Below are 12,206 nucleotides of genomic sequence, written 5' to 3' on the forward strand. Positions count from 1 at the left end.
AAGTTAATTTCAGAGAGGAATATCTAGTGTCAATCGAGATACGTTGTTCCCGGGGACGTTAAAGGAGACACAATTTCGATAGGAGAGAAATTTAGGTCTGCCAGCGTCGTAAAGCTACGTTCGCCGGACGTAGATACAACGCTTAATTCCACAAATCCAACGTTATATCTCCAGAAACGATGTCGTCGCTCGAAAGCTGCCGCATCGTTTATGTATATGCAATAATACGTGTCTATGTATACAGGGCGGTCCAAATAATGTATTACAATGTGTTCTCATCATATTTAAATTTTTCTTTATAAAATAAATGAGATCTAGGAACTAATTAGTATTCTACGAGTATGTAATACAATGTTTACATCTTTTTATGCTTTATCGAATTATAAGCACTGTTCTCATTTAATAATTAAGAAACTTTTATGTTCTAAATTAAATCTTAAAAAAGAGAAAAGAAAAAAAAATTATTTCATCCTCTATAAGCCAATTTTTTTTCTTACCTACGAAAAAAAGATTATATAAAAATGAAAAAGTTATTATTTATAATATAATTATGCTCCATCAAGATTCATTCAGACTTGGTAAAACACAAAAAAAAAACAATATATGAAAAACTTTTTGATACGAAACAACAGTTAATTTTCTTACTATAAAAAACGAAATAAAATTAAAGAGAAAGAAAAAAAAAGAAAATCACTGTCGTTGATAATCTCGACAAAAAAAAATAATAATAATAATATAAACTATAATAATAATAATATAACTTTATTTGATCCTCTTTATATGTATCTAACAATTAGTAGGTGGAGAAGACACGCGAGAGAACGATCACGAAAGCCTTGATTACCAAAGACTATGGCAAAGCAATTACGGCAGTTACCTGCGTCCTCGCGCCTAAGTACGAAGGCACACATTAGTAAAGTTTCTGTCGGCTTCGACCCCACTGGGTCGCGTTAATCCTTCCCTGAAACGTTCCAATTTAACTTGCCGACCATTGGTCCTTGCCCCGAGAACCTGCATCCGCCGGAAGAACTCTACTGGGTACCCGTGTGTGTGCATGTGTGTGTGCGTGTATGTATATATGCGATAAACCTTCCATCGTTCAGAGGGAACGTCTAGTAAATAGAAAAAGTACACGAGTGACGAAACATTTGAGGCTTCGTACTAACTGGATGTCTTAACGCGACGAAATCGTTGCCGACGTCGAATGAAAGAGTTTGTTCATACGACTCTTTCAGACTCGACACTATTCACAGCCAAACAATATTTTCTATAAAAAAAATATTAACTCATGTACGTTGCAAAATTATTAGTTTACGAGATAAATAAAAAAGATAGATCCAAGTATGCCGAGATTCCTTATTACGAAAGAAAACATCTTCGAGTTTTCGATCATTCGATTTACATTGCCGATTATTTATAAATCTTTTTATCCTTTATTTTAAATAAATGTAGTAAAATTTATATAATTGTAATGAAAATTTGAATAATATCGTCGTAGCTATGTACTTATCACGAAACAAAAGAAAAAATTAAATTTTTTTAATTATTAACAAATTCGATTTTATTATAACAATATTATTGCAATATTTAAATAAATAAAGAATAAATTATAATTGAAAACGGCGTTGGTTTCAAGTCTCTATGACTTTTCGTTCCGGAGATATCGCTTCCGAAAGATTTTCATTCATAATTCGTATAGAACAGCTGTTCGTAGTAACAGTAGTAAGGCCGCGTAAATTCTTGGAATTTATATAGGTCAGTGTGTCACTGTGCCAATTTGAATGAAATTATGTAGGTCAGTGGGTCAACGTAGATACCTTCCATTATAATGGGAATATCTCGGGAACTAAAAGTCGTAGAGACTTGAAACAAATACCATTTTAAAGAGCAAAATTTCCTCTATTTTTTCAACGTATTGTTTATAATTAATTAACAATTTGTTATAAACAATTTTTATAAACAATTGTTATAAACAATTTTTATAAACAAATTCATCTTTTTTGCCAAGAAAAATCCGATTTAAAATAAAAACGCATAAAAATTTATAAATAATTAATAAACAAATTACTCTTTTAACGAAAAAAAATTTTTTTCCTACATTTCAGTTTCCATTTACATGGGTATATCACCGGAGATAAAAGATGCAGAGACTTCGAACAAATACGCAAAGTAAGCGAAGGGTAAGCGCAAAGTAAGTCCTGGAACTAACTTTAAACAAACTTTACCTATGAATCATATCTATGCTCTATCTTCCTGTTGTTCCATATTTGAAACGTACGAATCTAACGGCAGATAACGATTCTCTCGCGATCGAATTTCTCGATATCAAACAATTTAAGCGTACGATTCCGGATGAGCACTTGATTTTATTGATATTAAATAACGAGTTAAGATCTGTAATTAAGTTGAAAGGAAATTAATGATGCGTGGCGTTGTACGGGCAAATCAATGTGATTTCGATTCGAGTTCTCGACTCGTGGTGAAGTTCGAACAACCGGTGATTAGCTTCTTCCTTCTAACTTGTCGAGAGAGAGAGAGGAAAGTATACATACGTACGAACGTGTTTGTGCTTACTCTGCAAGTTATCTCCTCGTCTCAATTCCAAAATTTATTTCCAAAATTACGAAAAGAATTTTTATAGATAAAATCGAACGATGAAATCACTAGACGATTGCGTTCATTTTCACTATACTATGAAGAAAACTAAGAAAAACGAACGAACAATTTGATCCGTTAATCTACAAAATTTAGTTACGAAAACATTCAACTGCTTTACCCCTTTTTTTATTTTGGTTAACAAAATTACCTCCGAGTACAATGTTCATACACTTTTCCACTCTATTTTCAAGACACCTTGTATATTCATGAATACTCGTAGCTTTCTCTCTCTCTCTCTCTCATTGTCCTCGGAACACTTTGCGAGCTTTTCTAAAAGAAACTTCCATCCCCGACGCAACATTAGCAACGACGCGACTCCTTCGCATCTTCTACGAACCTTTTACAGGCTTCAACTACGGTCGAGGTACTCGAGAAAATTAAAATTCGCCCGTTGCTATTTGCCTTGCGTATACGGTTCCGACTTCCGACGACGTTATTTCGGATCTGTCTGAGCAAATACCAATTACGTGAACTATTAAGGCTGTCGCGCGCGTACTAAGGCAAAGCAAAACGCAGAGAAACGTTGTAAAACGAAAAAGTTCCATTTGCTTTCGAACAGTGCACGTTGTCCCATAAGAAACTATGGAAAAGAAAATGTTTCTTCCATGGTTGCCTCGTTTCGCTTCGTTTCGTTTCGTTTATATGCCCTAATGTACGATGGTCTTTATGGAACGATAAGAGTTCCTCGACGAACGAGTAGAAGGAAAACAAAATAGAAAGGAAAAATATATATATATACTTATATACATATATATATATATATATAGAGAGAGAGAGAGAGAAAGAGAGAGGAAAACTAAAGATTCGAATGTCATCGGAACCCAAGGAGACCAACGATTTGAAAACGTCGCGGCGTCTTAAAGAACTCTCGCCATTTCCTCGGTGATAATGACAACGAGAGCTGACGTAGAAAGTACTTTCCATTGCAGGATAAAGATGAGAGAAGAGGAGAGAAGGAGGAAGAGGAAGAGGAAGAGAAAAGGAAGGAGAAGGAGGTTGAAAAGTTATGAAAGGCATATAAAAAGAGTGAGAGAGAGACACACATACAAAGAATATTCGTACAGAAAAACGATGAAGACCAACGATGACGTGGTTAGGAAGAGAGAGAGAGAAAAATTTACGAGATTGAATAGTCGAAAGGGAGAACGAGAGAAAAGAGAGAAAGAAAGTGGTGGACTCGAAAAGGAAATGGAATAAAATCGTTCGTTCTTCTATCGTTGAAAGGGTATCGACTTCCAAGAAAGACCGTCAAAGCTAATTGCCTACCTTCAAGATTTTCTCGTAATATAACAAATTAAGAGGCAGCGCATGAAATTACCTTCGAACTCGAGAGTAGTTTCTTCTCTCTGAGATTCAGCCTTTCTCTCCGTGTTCCTTTCTTCTCTCTCATTCTCTCAAACCCCCTTTTCATTATTTTCGTCGATGATTCAAGAGGAAAACTAAAAGGAGAACGGAAAATGTCTAATCGTTTCGAGAACAGAAGTGTATGCCATTTAGCTGTGTCAACGGGAGAACTTGACGGAGAAAATCATCTCGTTGTTAAGGAAAATCGATGGAAAAACTTGAGAAGAAGAGAAAAAAGAGAAAGAGAGTGACGGAAATTTGAATTTCTCTCTCTCTCTCTCTTTTTATCTTACGTTGATTTAAACCGGGCAATAAAGCAATTAACGATTCCATCGATCTCCCATCGAAAAAATTTGCGTTTCACGCTGACCAACGTGATGGCAATTATAATTTAAATATATTCGAATCTCTTTCCCTTCAAATTTCCATTTCCCTGCTGTTGTATTTGAAAAGCGAGACATAGAGAAAGGACGGAATACGATTCCCGTCTTCAATTCTATCGCTGATCCTGGATATAAAATAATATCGAATTATTCCAATGGCTTGGATTTATCGGTATATCTCAGAGATACCAAGTTTTCAAGCATTTGAGAGGAAGAATTAAAAAAAGAATAATAGTAATAAAAAAAATGAAAAAATAAGAAGTAAAGAAAAAAAGATTCGCGTTGGAGGAAGCACTATAGTACCAATTACGTTTAGTTTCTTTTCTTCTCCTTTAAACGTTCCCTTCTTTTTTCTTCTTTTTCTTTCTTTTTATAAGTAAGCATAAGCCGTCGAGCGAAAGTAATTCCATGGTAGTTAAAATGCATTAAACGGACCGCGAAGCAGCTGTCTCGTTTTCTGGCAATTGCCATTGCTAAACGTGTTATCCATTCTTTCTCTCGTCCAATTCGTTTTTTTGCGGCTATGAGAATGCAACTTTACATATATACATATATATACCATATACGCACGTTCGTATAAATACGTATGTATGTACATATATACATAAGTTTATAAACTGTTATTTTTAAAAGTGACGCAAATACGTAATAAAAAATTGAATTAAAACTAGTTTCCACTACATATTGGCTTCTTTTTTATCATTAAAATAAAAGAAAACAAAACAAAACAACTGGCTTATATTACTCGTATAAAAAGAAAAAGAAAAAAAAGAAAAAGAACGGTTTAATTTTACGTACGTAAAAAGATCCATTGAAAATATGCCTACGGATGTGTACATATAATAAATATATAAGGACGAGCACACATACAGTCCTTTCATTAATTATTTGCATGGTGACAATTAAGCACGGAAAGAGATAAAAAAAGGAAGTCAAAAAGAGAGGAGATTCAAAGCGTTGTCCAAATCGGCTTAGTACGTACATACAGCATACAGAATCGTAAGCAACAAAAGCTTACGCGTTATTGTCGGCCATCGCTATCTACCCTATGTATCCGTCCGATTTTTATCGAGTCACGTGCGCCACATAAACAAAAATACAAAAGCTTTTTTCTCGCATTACCCTCTACTTCGTTCGTGCGTATCGTAATCGTTCATTGACGCGAAAAACAGAACGAAAAAGAAAACATATTCGAGGTACACTCGGTAAGCTATCGAACGAGTTATCACGAATTTAAGTGCATTACTAAATAAAAAAAAAATATATATATATTTTTTTTTGTTAAATTCGAATCATTTTACAGACATAACGATATCACGAAACCGTGTCACTTACGCATGAAATATTTTCGAAATACTGTAAGTACACACTCGTATTTCACGAAAGATTCATGTTCTTCTTCTAAAAAGAAATATTTACTAAATGATATTTAAAATCCTCCTTTTTACTCCAACCTGCTCGGAGTAATGCTACCAACCGCGTTTCTTGTTTATTTTCGGTGCTTGTGTTTACGCAACGTTTATAAACCTTTTTACTAATAAACAACAACTAGATAATAAATATTCTATGCGGCGTTTTCCCTTAGCGGCCGAATTAAAATTCTCAAAATTTCTTTCGAATATAATATCGATTAACCATTAATTTATTCATCTAATGAATAAATAATCGAATATGTTGATCCTGTAAAATAATAATATAACGATAATATATAATTAATTTACAAAGAAAACAAACAATTTATATTGTAGTAGTACGTAATTCATTGTAACAAACGAGATTCGACAAAAATTTCAAGGATGTCGTGCGGCAAAACAAGATAACAGTATTTTACGAGTAAACTACAAGTTGACCAAGGAAGAAAGAGTAGGATGACGAGGACGAGGAGGAGGAGGAGAAGGAGACGAAATAAGGTAGCAGGTAAGAGGGAAGTCATTATAAGAGGAAGAGAGAAAGGAATGGTGTAGTAGGAGGACATCTAAGATTCCTCTCCAACTATGAAATTTATGCGAGCCTTGGCACCGATTCTCTGCTACAAGTCGAGCAGAGATTGCGCTATCGATGCTCGGCAGACTTGCCATCTTCTCTCTCTCTCTCTTCTCTACCTTGTCCTTTCGACTATTATCTATCCTTCTTCATTCTTCAAATGCATATATATATATATATATATATATATATATATATATATACATAGACACTTTGAACGTAGTACGTCGTACACGAAAAACCGTCACGTTTCTTCGCGGGCAGTTGGCACGGTGAATCGAGGAATACCGCGGCGACAGTACACATCGAAGATTTACGAGTCACCCGATATAAATCATATCCTTTCTCTCTCTCTACTCTTTCTGTCTATATGTATATATATATATATACACACGCAGATACATATGAATGCATCCCGTGTAGAACTATCCTCCTTCCTATAGACCCCTATCGTTTTGATTCCGTTTGTTTCGTCGGCGAGACGAATAAAGAGAAAAAGAGATAGAGATACTTACGTCTTATATATTTGCTTAAGATAGGACTCGAACGTGACGTGAAAAACTTGACTGAGAATCAAAAAATGCCTTTGTTGGATCAAAGATGTATCTTGATGCAAGGACGAGAGATACTTGTTCGTCCTCTTCCTTTCGACTAATCGATCATGATTAAAAAAAAAAAAGAACGAAATGAGAGATACACCTCGGTTTGATTATCGCTTTATAAATATATTAAAAAATCACATGATTATTTCGACGCGACGATCGTTCCAAATTCTTTTTCTTCCACGATAATTCGACGGAGAACATTTCACGACGACGAAAGATAACAGACTGATGGATTCTAATCACCGATTTACGTCGCTCGTAATTCTGCGACCTTTCGATCCGATAAGAAACAATCACGAATACGTTTCTTGGAAGGAACTAATTAAACGCGACGACGAGCGACGAAATTTCACGAACAACAACAACAATATCCTTCGACGTAGTAACGTAAACAAAAGATATTTTTTCAAGTTCGCTCGACGGAAACAAGACGTATAAGAATGAAATTGGAAATAAACAGAGAATGTTTTTGTCGTGTCATTCGACGAACCGTTTATGAGGATCGTATATACTTTTTCAGTGTTCTTTTTTGAACAAAACAGAAGAACCGATTGTAGTTGATATAGATGAAAATAAAACAAATTGACTGTCGAGATTTATCTCGTTGTCGGATCACTAATCGCGCGTCTTTGTTATTATATCGGAGTCGAATGATTAAAAATAAAATTGATCGTAAATGTAAAACTCTTTTTAGAGTACGATAAAGGAAAAAATGATCGTGAATATATAAAAAAAAAAGAAAATGAAAGAATGATAAAAATAAAGAAACAAACAAACAAACAAACAAACAAACTGTTCGATATTCCACAATGTAAAACTATCGTATACGCTAATTAAGTTGGTTAATTTGACGGTGCCCTAGCTCGACGGTTCGTAACGGAGAAATCGAATTCGCCGGGATAATTTGAAAAGCAATAAGTAGTCGTTTATATGCCAATGCGATCCAGGCGCTAACGGAGATAGAACGAGAGAGAGAGAGAGAGAGAGAGAGAGAGAGAGAGAGAAGTAGAGGCAGAGAAGGATGCAAGGACGATAAATCGTTTAGCTGTACGATTCAAAGTGACCCTATTCCGTAGTAATTGCCAGAGGTTGTGGCCGGAGCTAGTCGCGAATGTATTGTCCCATTTTCAACGCGCATGCCATTCTCTGCCACATCTCAGATTGACATCATATTCTTTGTCTAATCGACGAAACAAAAAGAAAAAAATCGAACGTGAGAGAAAGAAGCCGTTCGATTAGCGAGAAGAAATCTTTCTTATACATTATACAGACGTTGCAGGAGTCACATCCTTTCTCCTTTCTCTTTTTCTCTTTCTTTCTTTTGCTTCTTTAATTTCTTTTTCTTATTTTGCTTTGAAATAATATGCAAAATGATCTAATGAATTTTGTGTTTCGTATCTTTTAATTAAGCCACTTTACGTTTCAAATTACACTCGTACGGTACTTTTCTCTTACACCCACACGTACCGCGAGCACACGTACGCCCTCGCCCTTTCACTCTCTCATCCTCTCTCGGTCTCGCTTTCCACTTGTCGAAAAACACGAGATTCTTGAAAATGGAAATTCCAATTTGTTCGGAAAACGTGGTGCAATAATTAGAATATTATTGTGTGTCAACGAGATTCACTCGGTATACCGATGTCTCGGCCTGAATTTCCTCTCGAAGCTTTCCATATAATCTCGTACACGGCTTTACCACAACGCTCTGTCCACTCGGCAGCATCGAATTCAGGCAAATACCTCTCTTTAATTCAATTTGCGGAAAACGCCGGTAACGTTCGAGGAGGATAACGATAAGCGTTTCGACGCTTGCATCGTTGTAATTAAAGGAAGAACAAGAATTTCAGTTTGTTTCGTTCTGATAAATATGTAAACACAGCCGTTGCAACGTTTGTCGATGTATAAGCGACCATTTCTTTTCTTTTTCTTTCTTTTTTTCAACGTACCTACAATTTTTCATCCAACATGAAAATAATTACCGATCGGAATTTAAAACGCCTTAAGAATTCTACGTGATAAATTTGATATATCATTAACGTTGGCATCGCGTCAAACCGGCAAAGGAAACTTGTGAAACATTAATGTACGAGTTTATCGCTATAGATGACACGTCGTGTATCAATTCGAAATGGTAAAGGATGACCACGTCCATTTGTGTACATACACGTATACCAAGGAGAAATAATGAAACATCAAATACGCTAAAAAAAATCGCAAAAGAGAAAAAAAGACAAATTTTTTGTATATATAATTAATCCGTAGAAATGCCCGAATCGTAAATAATGGTTCTGTATCGGCAGGAAAATTGTTACGATCGATGGGAACGCGATAGTCTCGTCGTAGTAAACGATCAAACGAAAACTGTTTCCAATTGGAAGAAATTTGCCGTGTCGTTTACGATGATGAAAGCGATCGGACAACGAAATCAACCGATAAATTTATAACTAAACTCGATAATTATTTCGTTTCCCTCTAGAAAAAAAAAAAAGTAACGCGAATCGGAGGATCGGGCGCACAAGATATAAAAACAAAAATTATTACCACGTTCGATATCGACGATGGAAAATAATTACGTGAAAATATTTGAAGGAAAAAAGAAAGAAAGAAAAAGGAAAGAAAAACGTAAAACGTGTCGACTAAACGTTAACGTGCACGTATCAGCGAGGATACAGCCGTGAATCGAAACTGCTTAAAGATCAAGAATCGTTAGTTCGGAAAAAAAGAGAGATCGAAGGGCAGATACGTACAGATATATAACACGCGGCATTACCAGTTTTTAATGTCCTCGAAAACGAGTTCGTTAAATAGATTGTGGTTCGTTAACCGTGAAACGTATCACCGCGCAATGACGATTCAAAGAAATCGCTAGAGAGGAAATCGACGAAAAGCTGTAAAAAGTTGGACGCGAGATCGATCGAGTATAATACGTTATGTACGAGTATCGTACACGCGAAAGTACATACATATATACGTATATAGAGTACGTACGATATTAGGGAGACATTCAAGGTTTTCACCTGACTCCAGTTAACAAATAGAGAGAGAGAGAGAGAGAGAGAGAGAATATGGAATTAGCGATCGCACCTGAGACCCATCCCACCGAGTTCAAATCGCATCCATTTGCCTCTGAATTTGTCCTACGTCATAAGCCTGTGTGTGTGTGTGTGGCACACGCCATACTGGATTCGCTTACAAATAGCGTACGAGGGGTGAAAACGTGTAGGCGCGAGATTTTACAAGGGTGCGGGATATACGTCAGTGAATTCACCCCAAGGTGGATTTTAAGCGGCATATTATACGCACCTGCGATAATAACGATTTTCTCTTCTCTTTATCCCTATCTCTCTCCTTCCCTCTCTCTCTCTCTCTCGCTTTCACACGAATAAAAAAAAAGTTGAAGAAAAATGAAAAAAAAAAAAACAACAAGAGGCTGAAATTTTGGTTGATATAAAACGACGATAAAAGTATCTAAATAAAAATAATCGTATAGAAAAAAATACATAAAACGTAACGTCGATGAATAAAGAAAGAGAGAGAGAGAGAAGAGAAAAAAGTGAGAGAAGAAAATAGGAAGTGTTTTCTGTTTCGATCGCAAACGAGATATGTAGATACACGATCGACTGACTTTTATAATTAGACAATAACAAGAATGATGCCCGGAGGCGGGTACAAGAAAAGAAATGAAAGCGAGCGTTACGATCTTTTCTCGATAAGAGAGACGAGGGAATTAACGCGAAGCGGACGTTTATTACGTTATATGTATATATATATATATAGACGTGTACACACGCACGCACGTTGATACTTATACGCACTATCGTAAAGAGACTTATACCGAAAGAAAAGGGTAGGTGTTTTTTTATTCTCTCCCTTCGTAAAAACGCATGACAAGAAAAAGATATAGTACTCTCCTCGATGCTTGGCCGTTGATCGCGAACGGCACGGCACATTTCCTTGAACTTTCACTGATAAAGTCGTTCGACCACACGTGGTTTTACAGATACTGGTTACGATAATTGGAAGTAAAAACATTAAGAGCACGAAAGCACCGTCTTTGCCGATACACACACGCTATTATGTCTGTATATTGTGTGCGCGTACGTATATATACACGATATCTATCTTTGTTTCCCTTTAAACTCGAGCTTTCCGTTCGTACGAGGCGGATTTAGATGGAAACAGCTGCGTACGTTCCGTGCGGAGAACGAGAACACCAAAAAATAATGGTACCTGCCGTTTCTATCCCATTTTCTTTTTCTTTCTTTCTTTCTTTCTTTCTCTCTCTCTCTCTCTCTCTTTCTTTCTTGCTTCCTTTCTTTCTTTCTCTCTTACGCTCATACACCCTAGAAGAAACCCTGTGGTTCTACCATAATCGTTTCTATAACGTCCTTTGCGGGAACGCTTTCTCGCTTATACCGAAGAAGAAATTGAGCTGGTTGTAGTTAGATCTTTACCACGGGACATTTGCTGGAATTTACACGTGCAATCATGAGAGAGAAAGAGAGACAGAGATACAACGTTTGCCTTATGCTACGTTCCTTCCGGTAAGCCAAAATGGGACGACTTCTATAAATAGTTTTAACGATCAATAATAAAGAAAAATGGAAGGAGATAAAATTCTACAACTTCTTCGTTCCACTTGATTTCCATCTGTATACAATTTGACACCGTTTTATCGTCGTATCTTTTCTTAACAGTCAACATCGCAGAAACCGATGATTCATTCATTTTTAAAGCACACAAAGTTACTCGGGAATTACTGCGAAGCGAAATAATTTATTATTTGCTGTTGCTTTTATAGATCAAACGATTAAGCTACGCTAATATGTATCTTTAAGGCATGAACTTTATATGTAATGTAATTATCAGTAGGCGAAACATTTTTATGAGAGTTTACGAGATAAACAATTAAATCAACAAACTTCACAATAATTATCGACTCGCTCTGCTCGCAGATCCGAAATTTCCATCGCGATTCTTTTTTTATCTTTCCGATATGAGGAAGATAGAAAATAGATACATCGCGATATAGCTCGACACGATATAATTCTGGAGCGTGTAATTTTTTGTTTCTCTTAACAGCGCAGATATCCATCGTATACGTACGTACGTATCTGAATGGAGAATGGATTCGCTAATTTAACGTCGGTCTTACGAGAAAGAATTTTCAATTTCGAGATAGCAAAATAAAAGACAAGTGAAAAGGAAAAGAGATAAAAAAGAAACAAGGAAC

General features: G+C 35.9%; 1 protein-coding gene and 1 long non-coding RNA gene across 3 annotated transcripts in view; both read right to left on the minus strand.

The window, feature by feature from the left end:
* Window positions 1-10,355, minus strand: part of LOC127071664 (uncharacterized) — a 151,665-nt gene extending 141,310 nt beyond the window's left edge. The window contains exon 1 of the long non-coding RNA XR_007785178.1: window positions 6,884-10,355. This is a non-coding gene — a long non-coding RNA (uncharacterized LOC127071664). The remainder of the gene's footprint in view (window positions 1-6,883) is intronic.
* Window positions 1-12,206, minus strand: part of LOC127071645 (furin-like protease 2) — a 318,998-nt gene that overhangs the window by 277,598 nt on the left and 29,194 nt on the right. The gene's annotated exons all lie outside the window — the stretch shown is intronic.

The sequence above is a fragment of the Vespula vulgaris genome, chromosome 22 (genome assembly GCF_905475345.1).
Source record: "Vespula vulgaris chromosome 22, iyVesVulg1.1, whole genome shotgun sequence".
NCBI lineage: Eukaryota > Metazoa > Arthropoda > Insecta > Hymenoptera > Vespidae > Vespula > Vespula vulgaris.